This window comes from Schistocerca piceifrons, chromosome 3 (genome assembly GCF_021461385.2).
Source record: "Schistocerca piceifrons isolate TAMUIC-IGC-003096 chromosome 3, iqSchPice1.1, whole genome shotgun sequence".
Lineage (NCBI taxonomy): Eukaryota > Metazoa > Arthropoda > Insecta > Orthoptera > Acrididae > Schistocerca > Schistocerca piceifrons.
In genome coordinates this window covers 834823634-834848594 of record NC_060140.1, presented here as the reverse complement: position 1 = coordinate 834848594, position 24961 = coordinate 834823634, and positions in this window count along the sequence as shown.

Sequence of the window (24961 nt, the reverse complement as noted above, 5' to 3'; positions counted from 1 at the left end):
TTCATATTTCGAGAAAATCCACTGTGAAGTGTAAAGTTACCGGATAATTCGATTATTACCGTTATTGTTACTTTCATTTTCTTCATACTGTTGCTGGAACACATGTGCTTGAAGATCATTTAATGCCTTTTGGTCATTAGAGAAGTAGTTGCCCAAGAAGAGGTTATTTCCCTGTCTACAGATTCCTTTTCATGTTAATATCAAATATCAGCAATTACTCAGAGATTACATTAAAACTAAAGTAATTGATGAAGACGTTACTTGATAACAAAAACGCGCTGCCTTTCTTAATTTACTTGCGCCTAGAAATGGCTGTCGAATACTGCCAAACCAAAAGCCAAGGGATCTTACTGCCTTCCGTTATACGTCGCTGTCAGTTCTTCCACAAGATTTGGTCGACGTGACCTGTTTAAAGTTGTGTATGGCAGAGAATGTTTTATAAAATCAATTGTTTTCCTTTGCAATAAACAGAAAGATTTTCATTGTAAGCTATCCAAGTTCAAAATTTTCGAATTATTAGTTCAGATTTAGTATTCACTTCTATAATGTAGGAAAGTATTTCACAGTTGCAAAACCCGCATCCGACTCATTGACCGTACACTTAGTCGCTGACCATAAATTCTAGCTCAGAGTGACACCAGTTTAAGTAACCTAATGTAGCGAAGACTGTTTGCCAGTGCTCTTTTTTACCGGAAAATATGCAATTCACTCATTGGGCTCCAACAGTACACTGTAACAGTAATTTCTGTGAGTATGCAATGCATACGGATTGCAGAGTTTAGTGGTGCTCTCTCTTCCACTACTGTATACAATATTTCTGACCCAAACGAGCCCTTTATCATTACAGGCCCCGGGCAGTGCAACATCATTCTGACAACAGTAATGTGCTTATACTGACAGCCTCACTGTTCGTTTTACCCAATTTTGAAATCATTTAAATAGAACAACATGACCTTCCAGTGGGAGACATTTCGTCCCCCTTGTGTGAAATTTGTCAGTATGCTTTTTGCCTTCCAACCAGCGAAATGCGGCAGAGTACAGCCAGTAAACGATTCACAAACCACGATTTAGTGCCCTTAAGAAGATTTCTTTAAGCACTGTCGTAGCTGAAGGAATTTAGTTTCTACTTAAATCGTCTTATGCAGCAACTTTCACAGATATCTCAAATAGGAGAAGCTCTTTATCCAGGTACGAAAGTTGTAAAACAAACTTCCCACAGTTTGAGCCAGGTCAATCTTTTCGTCTTATAGCACTGCATATGTATTTTGTCTAAGAGGTATCAAAATAGTGTTCCTGTAGCTGTGGGAATCATTGGTTTAAAACGAGTTTATCACCAATGGGTAGAGTAGTGCTACATATTCAAAATGATTATCAACCTGACATGAGAATAGCATAATCTCCACGTCAGAAGATTGCTTCTACTTAACCATTTAACAAACTCGCATTTTTTCCACAGTGACTAATTTTGTAAGCTAAGCACATCATCCGTTACAGCACACTCCTGGCGCTGGGAAATGTGGCCACAATGGTCTGGTGGAACGAACTGTCACAGGTGCAATGCGTGGGTTCAGGCATTTACTTTTAAGAGGCACGAACAGATTTACTTTACCTCTGGTAACCTCAAGACAAAGACGTTATAACCCAGAATTCGCATTAAACATCACGTTCCTTCATTACCAATTGGGCAGAGCCGGTTTACGTTGGGAAATGACATAGGCGGAAGTTATGGTAAACAGAAATACTGTCTCCAGTAAACTTACTTACATTAGAAAATTTTATTTTATTTGATTTAAAGGAACAGGGCTCTTATTTTTCTTGTACTTGATTGAACTAGAGACGTTGAAAAATTTGGTGCTGGACTGTGATTCGAATTCGTATCTCATCTTTCGAGGATCTGAATCTCTCGGAACAGTATAGTTCAATCATTTCGTTCCTTTTCCCAGGACTGCAATCTTCTCTAGGTCTCCTCCAATGGAAAGTATGTGGGTCCGAATCCTGATCCAGTACAAAAATATTCATTATTTCATTTCAAGCCCTATCAGGTGCATACCAATCTGCTAGTGAAAATTAACGTGCATTTACTGTTTGTTCATGTGTTGCCAACAATCGCAATAGGTGTCGTTATTTCTGGTCAAACACGCACACATCTTACTGTTGGTGAGTAAGCAAGTGTTACTTAAGCTATGTTCGTGGATGATAAAGAAGTACGGTAGGTGTGCAGTTCGATTGTCGCTCAGGCACAAAAATTTGTATCCTTATTTTAGATTCAAACATCTAGCAGCTGGTAAGAAAACCGATACGCAACATTTGATTTTACTTAAACAATCCGATTGCGTGCTGGGTTCGTATCTCCATCACAGAACTTCACATCATGCGCTTCATCTTTAAATGCATGAACACTTTGTCCCCTCTGATGGAGGTATATCACACATCTTTCGTGATTAGTTAACGGGGACGAAAGGGTCTTTAAAGGAGTCCCAGTTTATTACAAAAACTGTCGCTTTTTTTTTTTTCAAGGTCAGATTTGGTTACTGATATTGGCGGAAATTTCTATAATTTGTGCCTCTTCATGACTAGTCAGCAATATGATATGATTAGACTAGATTAGATTAATACTTGTTCCACAGATCATGAATATGACATTTCATAATGATGTAGAACGTGTCATTTTAATGAAAGATTTCTTTACAACAATTTTTTACTCTCTCTCATTCTTTTTTATTTTTATCTCTCTCCCTCACACTCTCTCTCTTCTCTCTCTCTCTCTCTCTCTCTTTCTCTCTCTCTCTCTCACACACACACACACACACACACACACACAGTCTTTTTTTATTTTTTTTTGTTTGTTGTGCTCGACTATCGGCGAGGCACGAAAACATTCCTCAATGATTTTCTTAGTTTTGAGTACACTTACGAAAGATATACAAATAAAACTAGGAGAGTTACTGATTTATGTAGCTTAGTTTGCAGTCAGTTCTGAGTATTATTAGTAACTACGCTCCAGTCCCTAAACCCAGTTACAGACATGTGAATCAGACGGATTACGTATTTCAGGCCGTAGCGGCCGCGTCTTTGAGACGCCAGCTATGGTGTCTTCCCAGCCCGCTGTAAGATCACATTGGTTCGTCTTCTTCCGGCTGGTAATGTAACTGAGATTTGGCAACAAGGCAAGGTATATTTGGCAACTCTGTGATCGAAGAGTTACTTCCTGGTGTGCACGGAATTACGCCTAAAGTTCACTTGATTTTTCCTGTCATTTCCATTGAATAATCTGAGTTATTATTAACGCTTGAGCTGTAACAAAAGATTGTAAATTTACCGTTTTCAGCCCACGAAAGTCGCTGCACGTGAAAATTGCATCTAATCTCGTCATTTAAAGAGCGGTTTACGAGTTCTAGGCACTACTAGTCTCGTAAGAGGAGACCTAGACGCATGCCTATTCCCTACCTCTGTGGAAACGTGCTAACGTAAGAGAAAGCGTCTGTTATGGTTTGTGGTTCCAGTCTTGCTGACTGTAACGTTTTTATCCCTTCTGTGAAAGAGCTACAAGCCGTCAGATCACACATCGATAAGGAAATCGCAATAAAATACTTTCGGCTTATAGTGCAATGGTGAAAAACTTACAATGCTGCACAACAGGTAACGCCTCTTTCCGCTGCTGACAAACAAATTTTGGGTTTCTAGGAATACATAACTTTATTTACGAAATGCAACATTTGCATACCACTTGAGTATGACACAGCATACCAATCAAACACAGACCCAATCGAAATCTAAGTGATTAGTGTTTTACTAATTCGTGCCGATAGAGGCACGCTTGTGTACAGATACTCAGTTTTATTGAAACAGACTTTCGTCGTAAGGTTATCGTGGGTAGTTTTATTTTATTTCTTATAATACACTGCACAATTTTCGTACGGTTTCTTTTAGTGTTGTTAAAACATTAGTTAACATGAGAGAGAAATTAATCATCAACGACATGTGCGAATTCTCTGATGTTATCTATAACAGTCTAACAATGCACATGCAGTTTATTGAATACATGCATGTAGAAAACTTGTTCTGAGTTAAAGCTGTCAAACAAGGTTTCATGAAGAATAAAATGCCACTGCCACACGACAGCTAATGTAGAAAATACTTTTCTGACGTATTTTGGTACGATGCGCTCTCCCCATACATAATACAAAAGTTGCGAGATGCATCTGCAGCCTGGCCATCTATTAAACCTGAAAAAAACAAAGTGTCGCAGAAGTTAGCCCTTTTTCCACATGCGACTATTTTGGGTTGAGAAGTGAAGGGAATTATGTTCAAAATTCCATTACATCGATAACTTCAGCAGACAGCAGTATGGCGTTATAAAAAATGTAGCAGTGAATGTACCCAAACTCGCGACGTCTTATCAACAGTGCGCGACACATACCATTACGCTACTAGCTGACACATAGCTACAACACCTCCAGAACTCAACAATTCCTCCAGAACTTGCGCATTGCACAGTGCTGTGAGATAATGCATATGGCCGGATCTAGACTTCTGAGAGACAGCATCCTGTGTAGGTGTCAGTTACGTGATTTTATTTCGGTGATTACAAAAGAGTCGAATGTATGCACTGGGTAGCCAAGGCAGCTAGTTCATGGTAATTCGGCCAACCAAGTAAATGAATGTACTGAACATGCTGCAAACCGCTACAGGGATTCTGTGTGTCAGAATTCTCATCCAGTGTGGCGCAACATAGAATAATGGGTGATAGGGCAGAGAATTTGGTGGTCTTTTGGATTGATGCTAGGTTCATATACTTATGGTCTCGGTTCGATTCCGACATCTGCTGATGATTTTTGATAAGGAGAGACAGATTCTGTTCTCTTCTGGCTACGCCAAGTGAAGAAGGTATAATGGCATTGTGGTCTGAAATTCATGTTAAACATGATATTCCTTCTCTACCAAGTAGACGTTAGGTTGAACCACAATCAAGTCAGGAGTCGCCTGACGTAGAAACTCTGTCAGCAGTAACCTTTCTTATACTAGTTATTTATTTCTAGTGACGAAACAAACGCAATGTAGGGTCACGGGACACTTATTCCATCTTTTATTTGAGCTTCTGTATGTCGATAAAATTGGTCTGATCTGGGAATGCAACTCAGACCGCCCTTAACGCGGAATTTGATCCCTTCGTGACAATACAGCTCGACTGCAATTTGTTGTTTGTTCAAAACTGCAGATTCCTCAACATCTCCACATATTGCGCGTGAAGGGGTTCTAATCCTGGCCTGGCACTAAAGCTTTCATTATGTATTATCAAGCTCTGCTGGTGGGTAATAATTTTGTTTTTTAATGTATTTTCATTCGTTGTCAACACTAACGGTATCTGACGTTTTCGAGTCCCAGTGAGGTACAGAACTGTTTGCGAAATCATTGTAAATTCAAGGATGTTATTCCGAGCTGCTGGTGGAGAAGAATTCGGTAGCTGACGTCTCTTCGTGTGCAGTCAACAACGATATGTGTGGGGCTCGATTCCCAGTCAACACTGAACTCTTCTTCATATTATTTCTAGTTCAAACATGCTCACATGTCGCTGATGGTGTAACAAACCCATTTTTAACGTTCGTTTTCTCTAGAATATAACAGCGATAGGTGCCAGGTTGGAGTCCTGGGAAAGAAAAAATTAATGTTTCGTCTCGTCATTTCAGTTAAAGCATCTAGCTACTGCCGAGAAAATCCGATATGTCACAGTTGATTGTGCTTCGATGACAATCCAATTAGGTTCTGGGTTCGAATCCCTGTCCAACACAAAGCTTTACCTCACGGCATTTCAAGTACGTTACTTGTGAAGAAGCAATATTTAACATCTCTCGTAGATCGTTAACCAAGACAATAGATGCTGGCTAGGAATTCGCGTCCGTTAACAATGTTTACGTTCTGTAATTTAAAGTTGCTATTTGCTAACTGATACTGTCTAAAATCGAGGTATATCACTCTCTGTATGCCTAGTCAGGAATGACTGTTAGTTTCCGTCAGTCACGAAGTCTTTGCTTAGTCTGCATGACCTGGGTTTGAATCCATATTCAGAACGAGACGGTTCGTCGTGTCATTTGAAGTTCATACATATTCTCAACTAGCTGCTCGTGACTAACTTAAATTTTTATTGTCATTTTGTGTTAAATAATAAGTACGGTATGTTATTTTGAAGAGGAAATCATGAATACGACGAACTTACTACGTGAATTACCGATCTGACGTAATAATGAGAGTGGTAACATTTCGAGTATGTCATTTATGGTAATAAATGTGAACTTACAAGCCTGAAGAACCGTCTTATCTGTGATAAGATGTTCCCTGATATTTGCAGTATCTTGGTATTACTTTATATCTTGAGTTATTGCGATACATAGCAGGGTTTTCTAGTGGTGACTTGTTGGAACCATTTTCAATAGTCAAACGACTGTACCGAGGTGCGATTAGTGGACCTGCTAGACAGCTGCGCTATGTGGGTTGCATTCGAATCAGGCGAAATGTAATTCAGGTCGTTCGGTTACTTTTGAGCACGACTGTACATCAAACAATCTTTCCGCTTGCTACAATGACGACAGTCAGTGTTCAGATGAATAACGTAATAAAAAGTTTCTGTCCATAGCCAGTAAACAATCTTACTTTAATTGATCTTTGAAAATTAATATAATATGTTGTACATGTTTTTGCTATTCGATTATGATTTGACTACTTGACGTGTGTGTTATGAAGTACTTGAAAGTGTGCGTTAGGTACTGTTCCTACGTTATGACGCCAATATCTATTCTTACGTAAGATTGGTTACGAGTATAAAGTTCAGTTTAAATTTAATTATTTTCGTTCCGGTGAGGAACTGGTGACCGTCGGTTCTTTTGAGTAATGAAAACTTTGAAAACCTTTTTCGAATTTTCCACTAACTTCTGTGAATTAAAAACTAGTTTATGTGAAAAAATATATAAAGCTAACCGAACTTCGTTTATAACCGTCATTGCTAAAGTACTGAGCAGTGGCGACTCGGTTATAACTTCATCTGCTTCTCTTGGATTCGCATTATTATTCGGAGTAGATGCCTTTTCGCCACAGATTAGGGACTTCAGGTACACGGTCTTATAGAAAAGGCTAAGTAGCCGGAGAGGTAGGACGGTTGTACAACCACAGCAAAATATCTAAAAGTATGTATCTGGAGCGGCCTTAAGTGAAATGACCACATAAAAAAATAGTGGGAAAATCAGATGGCAGGCAGAGATTCATAGAAAGGATCTTAAAGAAATATAAATCATCCACTAAAGAAGTAGCTTACAAGGCGCTTGTTCGACCTATTCTTGAGTACTGTTCATCAGTCTGGGATGCTTACCAGAAGAGAGAGAGCGAGAAGTAGCGTGTGTGTGTGTGTGTATGTGTGTGTGAGAGAGAGAGAGAGGGAGAGAGAGAGAGAGAGAAAAAAGATCCAACGAGAAGCGGCACGTTTCGTCACGTGACCGTTTAGTCGGCACGAGAGCGTCGCAGGGACGCTCAACAGACAGCAGTGGCAGACGCTACAAGAGAGGTTTTGTGCACCACAGAGAGATTTATGTATTGAAATTTCGAGGGAGTACTTTCTGGGAAGAGCCGGACAACATATTACTTCCTCCACATACGTCACGCAAAATAGTCACAACGACAAATTTCGAGTTTATACAGTATTACTGACAATCATTCTACCCACGCGCCATTTACGAGTGGAGCAGGGAAGGGGACATCAGTTAACGGTACCAGAAGTAGCCTACGCCATACAACACCAGGCTTGTGGAGTATTGTAGATTAATACGTGATCTGTTCACACTTCTCGTGTTCAGGTATATTTTCATATAATCTCTAATCAAATTAACTTCTCGAACCTCATATTTGACGACTTGGTATGGACTCTTTTTTTCTTTGTGAACTACTAGAATCCACGTGCACAATTTTTCCCGTGTTATCTCTCTCTGTCTCTCGTAAAAGGCACTGGAAACAATTCTGTAGCTTCTAAAACGGATACGGGATGATATGTGATTTGTGGACTGAGGTGTCACTTGTTTTGCTGATCTATAGCGTCCATATGGGATTAATGTTCTGTACTATACTTTTTAAACATTATTACATCATTTCCTCAGAATTTTACCGTAGGCTCATTTATTTACATGGAGAATTTTCGTTTGTCCCATGTAGCCACGTGGTCTTGTTCATTCGTATTGATGTGAGGTAACCTCGAGTGACCTAAGCCCATTATCCCGGGTATTTTGTTTCTAAACCAAAGCAACTACGCGCTTTGCAATGCGCCTTCTTTCCTTCGTATGGTTTTCCAGGTATGATCCGTATTGCAGTACCAGTTTTATAATTTTTAGGTTCACTTCAGCTTACGATTTAGTAATTCTGAAGTGACATCTGTAACAAATGGCAAGCTCATTTGACCTGCATGAGCAGGATCTGTAAGGCAAATTCATTCCACGTTTGGTCGTTGTTTAAACAGTGAGTATACGCGATATTCAATCTATGCTGTATAAAAATGACTAACAGAAAACAACGTCATTACGCTTGCGAAGGTTCTACCATGTCATTGCCTAAGTTTTACAGAATGCGTTATCGAGGCTTCTACATTTGAAAATCGATATAAAATTCAAGATTAAATTCGTTCAAAATTTATCCGAACCCGCAATTAAGTTTCACAAGACGTGGTAGGTTATCTACATACAAGGCTCTTTAATAATTACAATCTAAATTTTCATGTCATAGCAGTCGGTTCTGATTTAATATTACACAATTTCAGCTACAGCATAAAACTGCTTGAATTTATCCGTCTCTATCCATGAAAGTCATTTTGCTTGTATTCACTGAATCAGCTCTCGTAATGTGAATCAAGTTTTTGGTTTTGATTTCCTTTTTAGAAATTATGCCCAACATTACTAGAATTTATTGAAACTCAGAACCCCATCTTATCCACAGTTACATAATAAGGTTTTTTGGGGGATAGGTTCGATGAACTACTCCTGTGAGCGTGGTACGAGAGCATTACTTCATTTTTAACCACTTCTTTAAAAAGCATTGAGAAGCAACTCACGTACCTCAGTCGAAGTACAAGGTCAAAATGTTTCGATACGAATAATTTCTTCTAACTAAAAGAGATGGTTTAGATAGCGTTAATAAATTTAAAAAAAGATGAAATTTGCAAATCACTTTAGAAATAGTTTGCCTTGAGAAAGTCCGATTCCGGATTTGTAATACCAACCAAATACAATTATTTGATACATATGTCAATATTTTGTTCAGCTTATATTTTTACATTTTTGTAATAGTATTTTTCTTCTTTGTGTGGGTTACTGTCCCCTCTCCCCACGTCACTCCAGTTCAATCAATATCTTACGCAAATGATTTGCATGCTAACACTTCCAGCAATTTGTAAGGGTCCAGACTTTTGTTTTTATGCACTGAATCTTGCTTAAATGTGTGTGAATGCCTAAGGGTCCAAACTGCTTAGGTCATCGGTCCCTAGACTTAGACACTACTTAAACAAATTTATGCTAAGAACAACAATATTAATTTTATGGAATATAGAATAGCTTATGTTAGATTTGTGTTTTCTTTGTTTCCAAGTTGTAATTTTTTCAGATTCCATTGTGTTGTATAAGAAACTGTCTGCACTTTAGTGTTGTAACATCAACGTAAACGGGTAAAATGAGAAACAAAATAGTATGGGGGGATTTCGAAAAAAATGACTTCTTCGACAAATATGGTGCATCGTTGTAATGAACCTTAAAAATCATAGAACTTTTATTTGAAGTTCTTTTTATATCTGATACCATTTCAATGGTATTCATTCAGAGATATTAGACTGCATTTTTTTCAACGGGGTGTGTCACTCCCTTAACGGCCGTATAGGCACCTATAAGAAATGTGTGTTTCTTATTTTGGTTTACACTACAACATATTCAAAGTCGATCAGAATCGAACTGTGTCCCTTGGGTAGGTTTACTTGTAAGATATGTCACGTCAAGGGGCGCAGAGATCAATGCCGCTTGCCCATCGACTCGTACGCCACGCTACACTTTGCACGCAAGTGATACGCGCAAGTATATGAATTGTGAAACACGTCGGAGTGCATAGTGCTGACGAGTCTGTCTGAAGCAATGGATTAGATACTAACAGTCTGCCTGCAATCGACATTAGATTGACAAAAAGAGCAGAGAACGCTACATAATTCTACGACACACTCTAGGTCGCTGTCAAATAGACGTGACAGCAGACACCGAACATATTCAGGGACGCGGCACAGGAATAGTAACAGGTCGATAGTCGCCAAATCAGTGTATCTTCTGAGAAAGTAGACAGGGTTACTGTTACAGCTGCGACGTCCAACGGCTGCTAACGTTGCTTTCAGGGCGTTCAAACACCGACAGTTTCCTTTCTTCGTCAGAGACTGGCGCTTTCTCCTCTACGACGGACATAGGTGTCGCGTCTTCGCTTCTGCCACGACTGACAGAAGTAGCACTGAAGATCTCATATGACCTCGTGCCTACACGTCACCAGCAGCTGACGGGTCACTTCAGCGATTACAGATCTTGGCCACATTTTGCCTACTCTCTCCCCCCTCGCTGCACGCTTTCATTTACGAGGAGGCACCCCCCAAAAAAGACAGAATAACATTGCCGTGGGGGCGGAGCTTGTGTAGTACGCATTTCTGCCGCTAGACGTGCACAGAGCAACTCACTGCAAGTTCAGTGCCGTCTGTGTAGTCGATCTATTTTTTTCTGTCCATCTGCAGGGACTGTCTTCGTTAGCGCTGTTTTGTTGTTGTTTCGTTTTTTATGATGGAAAGTTTAAATGAAAAACGTGCAGCTCTGGAATTTTGTTTTCTATTCAGTAAAAATGTTGCTGAAACTATTATAATGTTAAAAATAGCTTACCAAGAGGATGATATGGGAAAAAATCAAATGTACGAGTGGTTTGCTCGATTTCAAAATGGCGACATGTCGATTGATGACAAACCTCATTCTGGACGTCCATCAACTGCACAATCGACGAAAACATTGAAAAAATTCGAGAGCTTGTTCACACAGCCCATTGACAGACAACTGATCGACTGTCAGAGATTAGTGGGTTATTTTGGAGCTCGGTTCAGCGAATTTTGACGCGAGATTTGAGAATGAAAAGGGTTGCAGCCAAGTTTGTTCCTCGTGTTCTGACTGACAATCAAAAGGAATGTCGAGTTGAAAGACGTGCTTTGAAACAACAGCTTGAAACTGATGCAGACGTTCTGTCAAAGGTCATCACTGGTGATGAGTGATAGACTCAGAAACGAAGCAACATTCAAGCCAATGGAAGACGTCATCGTCGCCCCTTAAAAAAAAATCGTCAAGTCAAATCAAACATCAAAACAATGCTGATTTGCTTTTTTATGCCAAGGGCGTAGTTCATTCAGAGTTTAATCCCCCAGGTCAGACCATCAATCAAACTTTTTATTTGGAAGTTTCAAGAAGATCGCGCAACAGTGTTCGTGAAAAAGACCTGATTTGTGTCGGACAGAAGACTGGTTCTTCCACCATGACAACGGACCTGCACACACACAGCCATCTCTGTTAGAAAGTTTTTGGCTAAAAATGTCGTGGTTCCTCTGCCCCACGCACCTTACTCCCCTGACCTGGTTCTGTGCGACTTTTTCTTGTTTCCACGGATGAAAAGGGGCATGAAAGGACACCGTTTTGGCAATACTGAAGAAGTCGCCAAAAACGAGGAAGGAGCCATCAGCCATTTCTAAAGACGACTACAAAAATGTTTCAAACAGTGGTAGCACTGGTGGGACAAATGTATTAGTTGTATTGAAGAGATTGTGAAGGGCATAAGGTTGTTTTGTTAACAATTTGAAAATATATAGCTTTCAAAAAATAATTCCAGTTTTTATGTGTACCCCCTCGTACACATACTCCATCGACGTTCATTGATTCGTCGAACCTCGGGCTACAACTGCCTTGATGGCATTGTCATTAATTACACTGCCTGACAAAAAACAATTGGAAGACCCAGAAGCCATGGTCGGATGTCAAAGTAACTTCATATATGTACACAAAATTGGCAAGTATATAAATGACTAGAGTTGTATTTCTTTGTGACATGTAGAACGGCTACACACTGGAGGAAGTTGTGTTATTTCGGTGCTTCAGTATGCTGTTTGGTACAGTTTGGCAAGACTGTTGCAGGCACTAGTCGTTCTTGTAAAATATTGCACAGGAAAAGAAATCCACTAGTGTTCAACTATACTATTGATGAGAAATTTCTGGAAACAGTAACCATCGTAAAATATCTAGAAGAGTGCGTCCCGAGAGATTTCCTCTCAGAGAGGTCACAGTTCGTAGTGATAGATGGTAAATCATCGAATAGAACAGAAGTGATATCTGGCGTTCCGCAAGGTAGTGTCATAGGCCCTCTGTGTTCCTGATTTACATAAATGATCTAGATGATAATCTGAGCAGCCCAATTAGATTGTTTGCAGATGACACTGTAATTTACCGTTTAGTAAAATCATCAGACGATCAATTCCAATTACAAAATGATCTAGAGAGAATTTCTGTATGGTGCGAAAAGTGGCAACTGGCATTAAACAAAGAAAAGTGCGAGGTCATCCACATGGGTACTAACAGGAATCCGATAAATTTTGGGTATACGATAAATTGCACAATCTAAGGACTGTCAATTAGACTAAATATAGAGGAATTTCAATTACGAGCAACTATTGGAAATACCTCATAGAGAATATTGTGAAGAAGGCAAAACAAAGACTGCACTTTGTTGGCAGAACACTTAGAAGATGGGACAAACCCACTAAAGAGACAGCCTTCATTACACTTGTCCGTCTTCTGCTGGAATATTGCTATGTGGTATGGGATCCTTACCAGGTAGGATTGACGAATGACATCGAAAAAGTGCTCGTTTCGAGTTATCGCACAATAGGGGTGAAAGTATCACTGCTATGATAAGCGAGGTGGGGAGGCCGTCACTGAAACAAAGACAGTTTTCTCTACGGCGAGATCTACTTATGCCAACTTTCTATTCTGAATGCGAAAATATTTTGTTGACACCCACCTATGTAGGGAGAAATGGTCATCATAATAAAATAAGAGAAATCAGAGCTCGAACGAAAAGATTTAGGTGTTCCTTTTTCCCACGTGCCATTCAAGAGTGGAATGGTTTGATGAACCCTCTGCCAGGCACTTGAGTGTGAATTGCAGGGTAACCATGTAAATGTAGAGACCTTAAGCGCAATGACCACCTCAAACAAATAATAGGAAAATCAGGTGCAAGAACGAGATTCACAGGAAGAATCTTAAGGAAATGTAATTCATCCAGTCAATAAACAGCTTGCATTGCGCTTGTTCAACCAGTACTTGAGTATTGTTCATTAATGTAGGAACCTGACCAGGCAGGACTGACAGAAGAGCTAGAGAAGATCCAATGAAGTGGGGTGCGTTTCGTCACGGGGTCATTTAATCGGATTGAGAGCTTTACAGAGATTGAGAGATTGTAGGGCACTCTGACTTCTGATTTGGTGTAGGGAATACGATCTACGGCGATTTGACTTCATACATTGTGATGAAATGGTGGGCAGCAGTTTATGGTCTTGTTTGCATGCTCTAGGGAAAGAAATATGGTAAGCTTTACCTGCGTTCAAAGGAACAGGGCGCCGTCTTAAACGACTGCAGTAAAAGGACGGCGTTGGTGGGGCGACAAAGCGTGTTTATTTTTCTGGAGAGTGATGAAGAGATATTTCCAGACAGCCCCATGTCGCGGTCGTATCGTGCAGAAACACATTAAGCTTGGCGCCACGGACAGGGGCAGATGTCCAGGTATACGGCCTAGTGCCGAAAAGTCGCCGACAGCACATTGTAGGCCTTGTTAGCAAGCAAGCAGCGAAAAGAAATGTAAACGTTCTGCCAATGTCCGGGGGACAGGAAAACTGGCGCCCAGACGTGCAGACTCTGTTTCAAAACATGTTTTGTCAATGTGATTTTATGGCCGTTCCCTGAAAATTTTGAAATGGACGCAACAGGGGTTATAACAAGCTGTTTATGGAGGGCTGTGCTTCCACCCTGTATTGTGTTAGCAAAAGACATGGGAAACATGTGGGAAAGAGGCCACGAAGCTGAATTTCTTTCCGTTTTCTGTCAATTAACTTTAAGTCTCTGATTGGTCAAATCGGTTTGCAGTGCAAAGACCATTCACCGAGCTTAGAGTGTTGGGCTCCAGCTCGTGATTGACTTGTGCGAAATTGGGGGAAGTAAATAAAAATAAATGTGCTTTTGGAACCGAGCTAAGGAGGCAACACAGAGAAAGGGAGATGGAATCTTGCACAAGTCTCTTGTACTGGCGCTTCGCTAGTAAAGAACTGCAGGTCTCTACCTAAACGGTGAGACTTGTGTCCTTTGCTAGGGCGTGACTTAGAGCATGTGCCAGTCACCTTCTGAACCGTCAGAGGTACTACTTATATCATCACGGCCACAACGAGTGATGCATGGGTGTACTTATTTGTCTTGAGTTGGCCGTCTAAACATTTGATGTATTCCGACACACACAGTCGTGATACGGAGTCAAATTGGTTTGGCAGAGCAGCAAACAGGTCCACCTGCACACTGGAATCTGTCGGGGATTCAGAGGCTCTTAGGGAAGTACCTGTGTTCTGAATTAACCGAACGCGAGACCGCATACTTGCATTTTTCGGGAACGCGTATTTCATAACAGATTTCCGCCGTCCATGACTTCAGTCGCCGAATGCATCGTAGTGTGCCGCCTTGGCCAGTAGGATGGTAAAGTATTCGCTGCTGCAACGTAGGGCTATAATGTCTATTTCTCAGCACCCTGTTCTTTCGAACCATATTTTTCCTTGTTTTTATATGGTAGAATATAGATGCTTGGTGGCAGCCTAGATTGATGCCATGACCTGGATTCACGTGTATGAAGTGAGATAGAGCGAGTAGTGTTCTGGTTAGTTTCGTGTGTCGATCCCCAGCAGATCACTTTGTCCACCATAGAGCCCATTTAGTAAGGCTGTTGTTAAATCACTATTTTTGCGTGCTGTTTCTTTAATAATTTTGTTGTCTTGTCTTGTTTAAGATGAATAAATCGATTGTGACTTAGACTACAACTTCTCCCTGAGTTCTGATTAACAGTTCCATCGCATTTTTATGGCAGTCTCGATCAGAAACATAAGGAGTAGCTTTTTCATTTGGTGTCCACTGCGTGGATCTATTACTCCATTAACAGTATCATATTTCAGGATCTTCAAGAAACTCCAGTGGCCGACGCTACAAGAGAGGCGTTTTGCATCACAGAGAGGTTTACTGTTGAAATTTCGAGATAGTACTTTTCGGAAAGAGTCGGACGCAATATTATTTTCCCCCTCAGACGTCTCGTGAAATGACCACAACGAGAAAATTCGAGAATTTAGAGCTAATACAGAGGGCTACCGACAGTCGTTTTTTCCCATGCGCCATTCGCGAATGGAGCAGGGGGGGAATCAGTTAGTGATACCGGAAGTATCCTCTGCCACGCACCATAAGGTAGTTTGTAGAGTATTAATATAGACGTAGAAGTAGATTCATTCGCATTCCGTTCACGCTTCTCTTGTGTCAGGTATATTTTCATGTAGTGTCGATTCAAATTAACTTGTCGAACTGTGTATTTGATGACTTGGTACAATTTTCGTATTTCCTTTGTGAGCGACTAGAACCTACATGCACAACTTTTCCGTCTGTGGGTAGAAATGGTTTACGTTACACACATATCGTAAAAGGCATTGGAAACAATTTTGTAGCTAGAATAAGATTTTCACTCTGCAGCATAGTGTGCGCTGATATGAAACTTCCTGGCAGATTAAAACTGTGTGCCCGACCGAGACTCGAACTCTGGACCTTTGCCTTTCGCGGGCAAGTGCTCTACGATCTGAGCTAGCGAAGCACGACTCACGCCCGGTCTCACAGCCTTACTTCTGCCAGTATTTTGTAGCTTCCGAAGGGACATTGGGTGACAAGTGATTTGTGGACTTACGCATCAACTGTATTGCTGATCTATACTCTCAGTTCAGGATTAGCATTTCTGTACTGCCTTTTTTTTAAACATTGTATAACATTCATTTTCCCAGGTTGTACTGTAGGCTACATAAGGGGTGCGAACACCGTCAGATCTTGAATGATCACTGTAAAAGACAAGCCGCATAGTCGTGTGAGACAACGACATCAGCATTGGACAGAGTTTGAAAGGGGTCTCATTGTGGATTTCCATTTGGCCGTCTGGTCGAATAGTGCAATATCTAGATTTGTGGGGCATTCGGATGTATCAGTGAGTGGCCCGATGTTGGACTGCATGCGAACGACTGATCATGAAAACGGAGGGTCGTCGTATTCTACACCAAGCACATCGTAACCCCTTGACAACTGCGTCTGCTACCCAAGAATAACCAACGCACTCCCTGTAACATTCTGTCATCCTGCACCACTGGTCGGAGCCTATGAGCAACCAGCAACCGGACTGGGTAATTACCGTCCCATGCGTGGCTGACGACGCAGCAACACAAAACGGCTGCGTTGGGAGCGGTGCCGTGACTATCGGCGAATGGTGTCGCACGGTATTCAGCAATGAATCGTCGTACTGCACTATCCTGGATGACCATCGTTGGCGAATTGGGCAACAGTATAGGGAGAGATCCCATTCTTCCAGTACGTTGCAGAGTAACAGCGGTTTTATTGCTGGCGTCGTGGTGCGAGGAGGCATTGGACATGACTTTGTGTCATACTGAGGAAGCTCTGAAAGGAAAACGATATGTCACGGACAACCTGCGTCGTCATGTGTTACCACTCGTGCGGGTCTATCGTAGTGGTACTTTTCAGGAGGAACATGGCCCGCACATGATAGTTGACTGTATGAACTGATTGGATGATGATGATGATGCCATTGACGATGATGATGACGTACTCTTGAGGCCAGCAAGATCCCCAGATCTGTCCCCAATAGAAAGTTACAACCTATCTACTATATTTATTTCTGTTTGAAATTAATCCCAACTACGTGCTAAGTGCTACCAAAACTATGTATCCATTGTTATCCAACTTAAACCCTTAAGCTAACCTTTGACCAAGAAGAATCTAATTTGAACCATACTGTGGCTGAACTCAATGCAACTTGTCTTTATATTAAATGTGCAACTGAAGTGAAACAATTATCCCGCCCTGATCAAAATTTACACTTACCTCGTGTCTAGACAACATTGTTGCAGATTTCTCGAAAGTACAACAACAGAAAGCAGTCAGACAGGGGCTGAGGTAAATTTCTATTTTTAAATGAAATTTTCAGACAGTGTTAAAACAGTTCCGTAATGATAAACCTCCTTTAAAGAAAGTGGTGGAGAGAGTAACTACTCCAATGAAATAATATTTCAAGATAACGATTTTAGAATGAAGTATGTATTCAAAAATACAAATTAAAACTTAGTGTGATTTCACACATAACGCTGGTCTGAACAATACTATGCCTAAAAAACCTAACAATGATTTAAAGCTGGTGTATGTCAAATGATAATTTCTATAAAAGTCAAACAGCTTAATCAGTTGATATGTTAACGTGCGACTCAGGGAAGTGGGGTGTTCTTTCTCTCATCTCTGAGCAAGTTAACTAGCTGATAATAATCATTCCGATAGCCTAGCAATGCTGCAGTCTTACCTCAAACTAGTTCTCATCAAAAAATATCAATCAAAATTTATATTCTTTTCGCTTTCTAAAATATACATCTTATTTCTCGTTCCTGTCCTTTACAATCAATCTTTCTTCATCTCACAGATACAATCACAAGTCAACACAGCACTACAGAATACCTCCATCACCTACCACGTTTCAACCAAGAATATATCAGACTGCGCTCAGAATATGCCACAACAAGAACAAAGATTGTTTAACAGTAACGTAAATTTCTCTGTCTCTGACGTGCACATCGATAAAAAGTGGTATGACAATCTTACAAAGTGTGTGGAGCCATCTCGGACGTCACCTGCATCCCGAGAGCATACAATGGGTTTCATAATGTCCTTCCCAAATAAAACTATGCATGCAACCAGGTGATTCCGGATGCAACGTCACACTAGCTGCCTCATATTGCCAAGTTATTTGTAAATATGACTCGATTTAGCAATCACTGATATAACGTCACATACTTTCTCAACAGAAGGAGAATCATTATGTTTCCTCTTCTTCTTCTAGACCCTTTCCATTTTTGACACGCAGTGTATATTCACGGGCAAACGAAACGTTTATTCATAATTCCTGTTTTAATAACAAGTGATGCATACAACTTCAGAGGATCAAGTCGTATAACATTCCCTCTCGTCGTGCGCTTCGTATTAAATTAAAAAGTCGTATTAAGTTTACAATGTAATCTCAGAGGTACATTAAGAGTGTAACCGAGGCTGCTGACGTCTTCATCTAGATCTGTGCAGATCATTGTGAAGTGCGTGAGAGAGAGAGAGAGAGAGAGAGAGAGAGAGAGAGAGGGAGAGAGAGAGAGTGCTCTTGGTATCACTTATTACGGTTTCTTCCCAGTCCATTCACATTCGGAGCGCGGGAAGAATAACTGCTTAAAAATTTGTGTGCGTGCTGTGGCCAGTCTTATTCCTCGATTCGTCGCTTAATACTGTTTGCCGAAACTTTGTTAAGCGGGATTTCACGGGATGGTTGGCATCTCTCAAGCGTGTGCTGATTTACGTTTTTCAGCATCCCCATGACGCTCTGCCATGAGTCAAACAAACTTGTGACAAATTGTGCTGGCCTTCTTTGTATACTTTCAATAATCTCTGATAGTACTATTTGGTATGGGTTCCATAAACTTGAGCAGTATTGTAGGATGACTAATGCGAACGTCCTTGTAGACTCATTGAATTGTAGACTTGTAAACTCATTGAATTCCTCAGTATACTACTGTTTCATTTTATTCTTGCTTATGGGCCCGTTAACTGATATTCCAATACCAAGCCTGTCTATAAATTACGTAAATCTGCATATAGTAGAGTCAAAATTCCCTAGGCAAGCTAATGAAATAAGAATATGTAAAGAGAATAAAATGCTGCTTCTGTATTTACTTTTTGTTAGTGGGTTCACTTTTATCATATAAAGCGCCTAAACAATTAATATATTTTTGTGTATTTTAAAATTCTTTCGTTCGTAGTCTAGGCCGAAGATGCTGTAGGCTATCTAGCTTCGATGTAAAATATTGTAAATACTCAAGCTGTAATACAATAAACTCTTTTCTATGCAAGCTCTTCTTAAAAGAAATGCTTCAAACTGCTTTGTGGCTATTGTTGTGGAAAAAGACATGAATTTTGCAATATTTGAAACTGCCGCGTAATGGCGGCTGATTGTTGCACACTAGCGATGTGCTATTTCCTGGCGGCGCGGCAGTTATAAATTGTTTAAATGTTCAGAGCATTGACGTGAAGGATCGGAAGGTTACTTTCAATATTAACAAGGGTAACATTTCATAAATGTAGTAACAATTAGAACAGCGTAAATGACTATTTCTCTAAGAACAGCGAAAACAAAAGACAGGCAGAAGACGTAGCGGCTATTACGATCTCTTCTTTTACAGAATAAGAAAAAGTATTATTATGTATAAGTCAGGGATGGTAGCTATATTGTTCAAACTAAGTCTCTGATGAAAAATGATTACACATTTTAGAAATAAGTTACAAAAATCACGCTGTCTTCAATGTCCAAATTTGGAGACGTTATACTACCAATGGAAAAACGCCTGGCACTCGCTCTACATACTACTGAACGGACATAATTTCATATCCCTTCAAATTGTTACATTCCATTTTTGAATGAGTTGACTGATTCCAATTGTGGTTTACTGATACTGCAGTCGTAGGATTATGTGGTTTTTAGCTTTGTGCCTGTGCCACTAAATTACCTGACGAAGGTCGTTCGCTGTGGTGAACGCAGATTTAAATAGCTGATAGCTTGCGAGCTGGAGGAGATGCCTAAGTTGCCGCGATGCAGTCCTTTAAAACTGAATCGATTTGGATGGAAACTAGAATACATACCAACAATCATTCACGGTCTGAAAACGTTAGATGTTACAACAACGCAGTAAACAGTGCGGCAGCTAGTCCCCTCTTGAAGAAAAGAGGGGCGCTGACTTTTGAGAGTAGTGGTGGATCTCGGTAAGTGCAGTCTACAATGTGCGCATCTGGTGCGGTTGGAAGCTCTCCTTTCTCCAGGCCTGGAGGCGGGGCGGCTGGAGTAACACACACACACGCACGCACACACACACACACACACACACACACACACACACACACACACAGAGAGAGAGAGAGAGAGAGAGAGAGAGAGAGGGAGAGGGAGAGAGAGAGAAAGGGGGAGAGACGCACAGCCTCTCTACCCGTCCATCTGCTGAGTCACGCCAACTCGGCGCCTTTCTAGCCTTTCTGCAGCACCGTGGAGACGGTCTCCACTCGGAGGTACCTGACCCAGAGCCACATAAAATCAAAGATGGTCTACAGCTTGCGCCTTGCACAGTTAGGAGTCCCTTTCGTGACGAAAACACTGCAAAGGCTAGGGGAGTAATTGTCATTATTGTTTCTATGTTTAGACGTCAGTGAGCTCTCACCAACTAAATACTAAATACTACATCTTTTGCCTTTATTCCGTACGCCAGCTTCTATGCGTGCTGGAGTGTACTTCTGGCATGATTTAAAAAATTACCCATTCCTTCCTTTACTTGCGTATGGTACGTGAGGAAATGATCTCTGGTATATTACTTCCGTTGACCGCTGCACGCAAGAACTTTATGCGTGAAACACGCTGTGACTGGCTGACATGACTTTCATTTCGCCAACTACAGTCGAATTTTCTTTGTTAACTCGCGATTGTTTTAGAGTTTATTGGCATATATTGATGATCTATAAAGAAAAGTGTCAATTTGTTTATTTGTAACGCGAAAAATGGTTGAAATGGCTGTGAGCACTATAGGACTTAACATCTGAGGTTATCAGTCTCCTAGAACTTAGAACTACTTAAGCCTAACTAACCTAAGGACATCACACACATCCATGCCCGAGGCAGGACTTGAAACTGCTACCGTAGCGGTCGCGCGGTTCCAGACTGAAGCGCCTAGAACCGCTCGGTCACATCGGCCGGCATTTGTAGTGCATATAAATCTACAGTTTGATTCCGATCTTGATTAAATTTTGCGCACTTTAACTCCAAGACATGAGGAAACTCACTGTCTATGTAAGACTTCGTAATCTCATTTCAAACATTTGTGTATGTAATGTACAAAGGCGAAAGGTTGTTGCCAAAGTCTCTAAAAGTTCTAGGCCGATTTACTTCAAATTTATACTTAAAATGAAGAAAATTAATGAAAACTGAAATGCCTAAGAAGCAAAATGTATCGTGGTAAACTGACTAATTCCGATCGTGAGAATAAATTACAGCGGCAATACCCGTCTCGGAGATACGTAGTACCATCAGACGTCACCAGACCGCGGGACAAGCGGAAGCTCGAGGATTTGACAGAAATGTGATTGAAAATCTTATTTATTGATTAGCTGCCGTTTTTACGTAAGACATATACCCTAAAAGATATTTTAGTCCGTATTTCATAATTATTTTCATTATTAAATTCCACAGCGCCTTACAAAAACTGAGCCAGATCGTGGATGTCGTGCCAACAAAAGACACTAGATTACGGACCGATGAATACTTTCTGTCGGCCGCAGTGGCCGAGTGGTTCTAGTCCGGAACCGCGCGACTGCTACGGTCGCAGGTTCAAATCCTGCCTCGGGCATGGGTGTGTGTGACGTCCTTAGGTTAGTTGGGTTTATGTAGTTCTAAGTTCTAGGGGACTGATGACCTCAGCTATTAAGTCATATAGTGTTCAGAGCCACTTGAACCATTTTTTTTTGCATACTTTCTGCGATAAACACGTGTTTACAGGAGTTGTTCAACGTGGCGTACATTCATGCCAATGCACCCTCTGCCTTCCGGCGTAGGGAATGAGGCACCTTTTGAAGTATACCCGGCTCTTGTTGTACCTGCTGGTACGCATTGAAGGAGCGACCCCGTAGTGTCCGCACATCGTTGACTGGCGTAGGGTAGACCAATTCCTTCAAATGTTTCCAAAGGACTAGAGGATTGAGGTCTGGGGAATGATCAGGTCAAGCTCCGGGGCTTCCCCGACCAATCTAGCGGTCCTGAATTGTCGGCACATTGTCGCGCACATTGTGCTGGTTCGTCATCATGTATGAACGTGTGCCTCGGTACGTGAGTGGTCAGCGTGACGGATTGCCGTCCTACGAGCCGGGGTTCGATTCTCGGCTGGGTCGGGGATTTTCTCCGCTCAGGGACTGGGTGTTGTCTTCATCATCATTTCTTCCCCATCCAGCGCGCAGGTCGCCCAATGTGGCGTCGAATGTAATAAGACCTGCACCAAGGCGGCAGGGCCTGTCCCGAAAGGGGCCTCCCGGCCAATGACGCCAAACGCTCATTTCCATTTCCATCTTGCATGAACCACATTTACATTCGTTGCTGTAATGGCACAGTCTCCAGCTAGATAGGCAGTACAGTACTGAGAAAGTCCAGGTAATGCGCCCCACGTAACCTTTGTGGTAGCATGTATGGTCCTATTAGTCTATCGCCAAGTACACCTGCCTATACGTTGATTGAAATCGGTGTTGTTGCCCTTTTTCCTGAACTCCTTTGGGATTTACATCTGCAAAGACATACTGGTTATGGAAAGTCACATCTATTGCGAACCCTGCCCAATCGGTAAATAAAATCTTGGATACTATTCGGTCGAGTAGCTCCTCAATTGGCATCACGATGCTGAATGCACCCCGAAAAATGGCAACAGCACACGTCGGCCTCGATGGTGACCCATCCAAGTGCCGGCGATGCCCGACAGCGCTTAACTTCTGCGATCTCATTGTAACCGGTGTACCCACTGCGGAAAGGCCATTGCCCAGTTGATCTATACAGGTCACCATCGTAACGGCCGGAAGAGCGGTGTGCTGACCACACGCCCCTCCTCTCCGCGTCCTCCACTGCCGATGACGCGGCGGTCGGATGGTCCCGATGGGCCACTTGTGGCCTGTAGTCAGAGTAGTGGATGTGGACAGTGGATCTGCGGCACACTTGTGCAACAGCCATTGACAGAACTGCCGTCTGTCATGATGATCCTGTGGCCTTAGGGACTAAACGAGCTGTAGATGATATGGGTACAGCAATTGTTCATGAGGTACACCACACGCGTCCTGCTGCTGCTAATCATCGTACACTGGTCCCAGGCGTTTCTCCCACCGAACGTAGCACACGCTCCTCCATGTCAGGCATGCGGACCGTGCCACTGTCAGTCTACCGAAGTGCACGTACCTGTGTCCCTCAGACGCAGGAAAACTCAGCCGAACAGCTTATCACAGGGCACTCTGCACTATCTTTTTCAGTGCAGAGGGCGCGGGCTCGCAGGCTACGTCCATTTGCTGAACCACGGCAGAATGTTATATCCGCCATTTCACTTGTCGAGTAGTAAGTTTCCATTGTTAACAAGTTGTGGAAGAGACAGAATGAATATGTACTACACCATTTGTACGTACAAACAGTGCAATAACTGTAAATACATAAGAGAATCCGCGTTTGGAAGAAGATAAGGCACCATGATACGACCCAGGGTCGACAGTACTGTACCATAAGGCACACAACCACGATGAAAACTAAAGCAGCCTACAACACGACTCGAACCACACAACTAACTGCAGACTACCTGATGGTAGGCAGAGTACTGTGAGTAAGACATCATAATACTCTGCCACAAATTAGACGGCGAGACGCCCTGCTAAACCCGCAAGACAGGATAGATAGTTTAAATTGCAGAAAGGGGCCAAAATAAGGGGCTGTCAGTTACACTCAAACATACAACTTTATTATTTAGTTAAACATTACAACACCCCAAAAAAATTATTTTTAAACACACAGCTTTAATCCTTGGGACTTAATTACCAGCTGAAAGCCAATTTAATTTAAAAATGGCTTAACTTAAACGCACGCATAATCAGAAATTTAAAAGGCAAGCTTTATCTTGTAACAGTTCTTTAGTTAGGCTAAAGGCCCAAAGAATCAGACACTTGAAGAGCAAACAAGTTACATTCAAATCGGCTGAAGGCCTAACAGTTAAAACTCCATAACATTAATTTTTCTTAATACCGAAGGCCTTACGTGAAACAGTTCTTTGAACTAGGCTGAAGGTCTTAAGAGCAAAACAACTCAAACTCAAAATCGGCTGAAGGCCCAACACTTAAAATTCAACAGCATTAAAACCTTTAAAGTGCCAAAGGTCTTACATGAAACTGTTCTTTAAATTGGGCTGAAGACCTAAACAATCTTACGCCTTAAGGGCAAAACAACCTTAATTAAAAAGAAATCAGCTAGAAGCCATTGCATGGGGGCTTAGTTAAATATAATGAGAATATTTTTTAAGTTTTTGGTAGCTGTATGTCCGATTACGCTGTGTCTCGTAATCGGTTGGCCCTGACTAGTATTATTACGCTATCTGACTGCAAAGAACAACAACAAGAATGAAATGAAATTTTTGGTTAACACAATTAATTAATTAAGTCCCCAGCAACTATAAAACCTACAAAACCAAAGCACAAATGTAATTGTTCTGTGTGTGGAAGTATGGCTCAACGCACATCTGGCACGGTTCTTCTTCAACAAGACAAGAATTTTTAAATACCAGTTTTACTGACGTGATAAAAGAAAATTACAAGTACTATAATTGCGTAATGAAAGCAGAATTACACTCTAATACAAGAACACAAGCCAGATGCTTTGTTGACTGAACCTGTAATGACGCATTATTTAGGATACTGAAATAAAAAGAAACGGAGTTTATTACCTCATTTATATT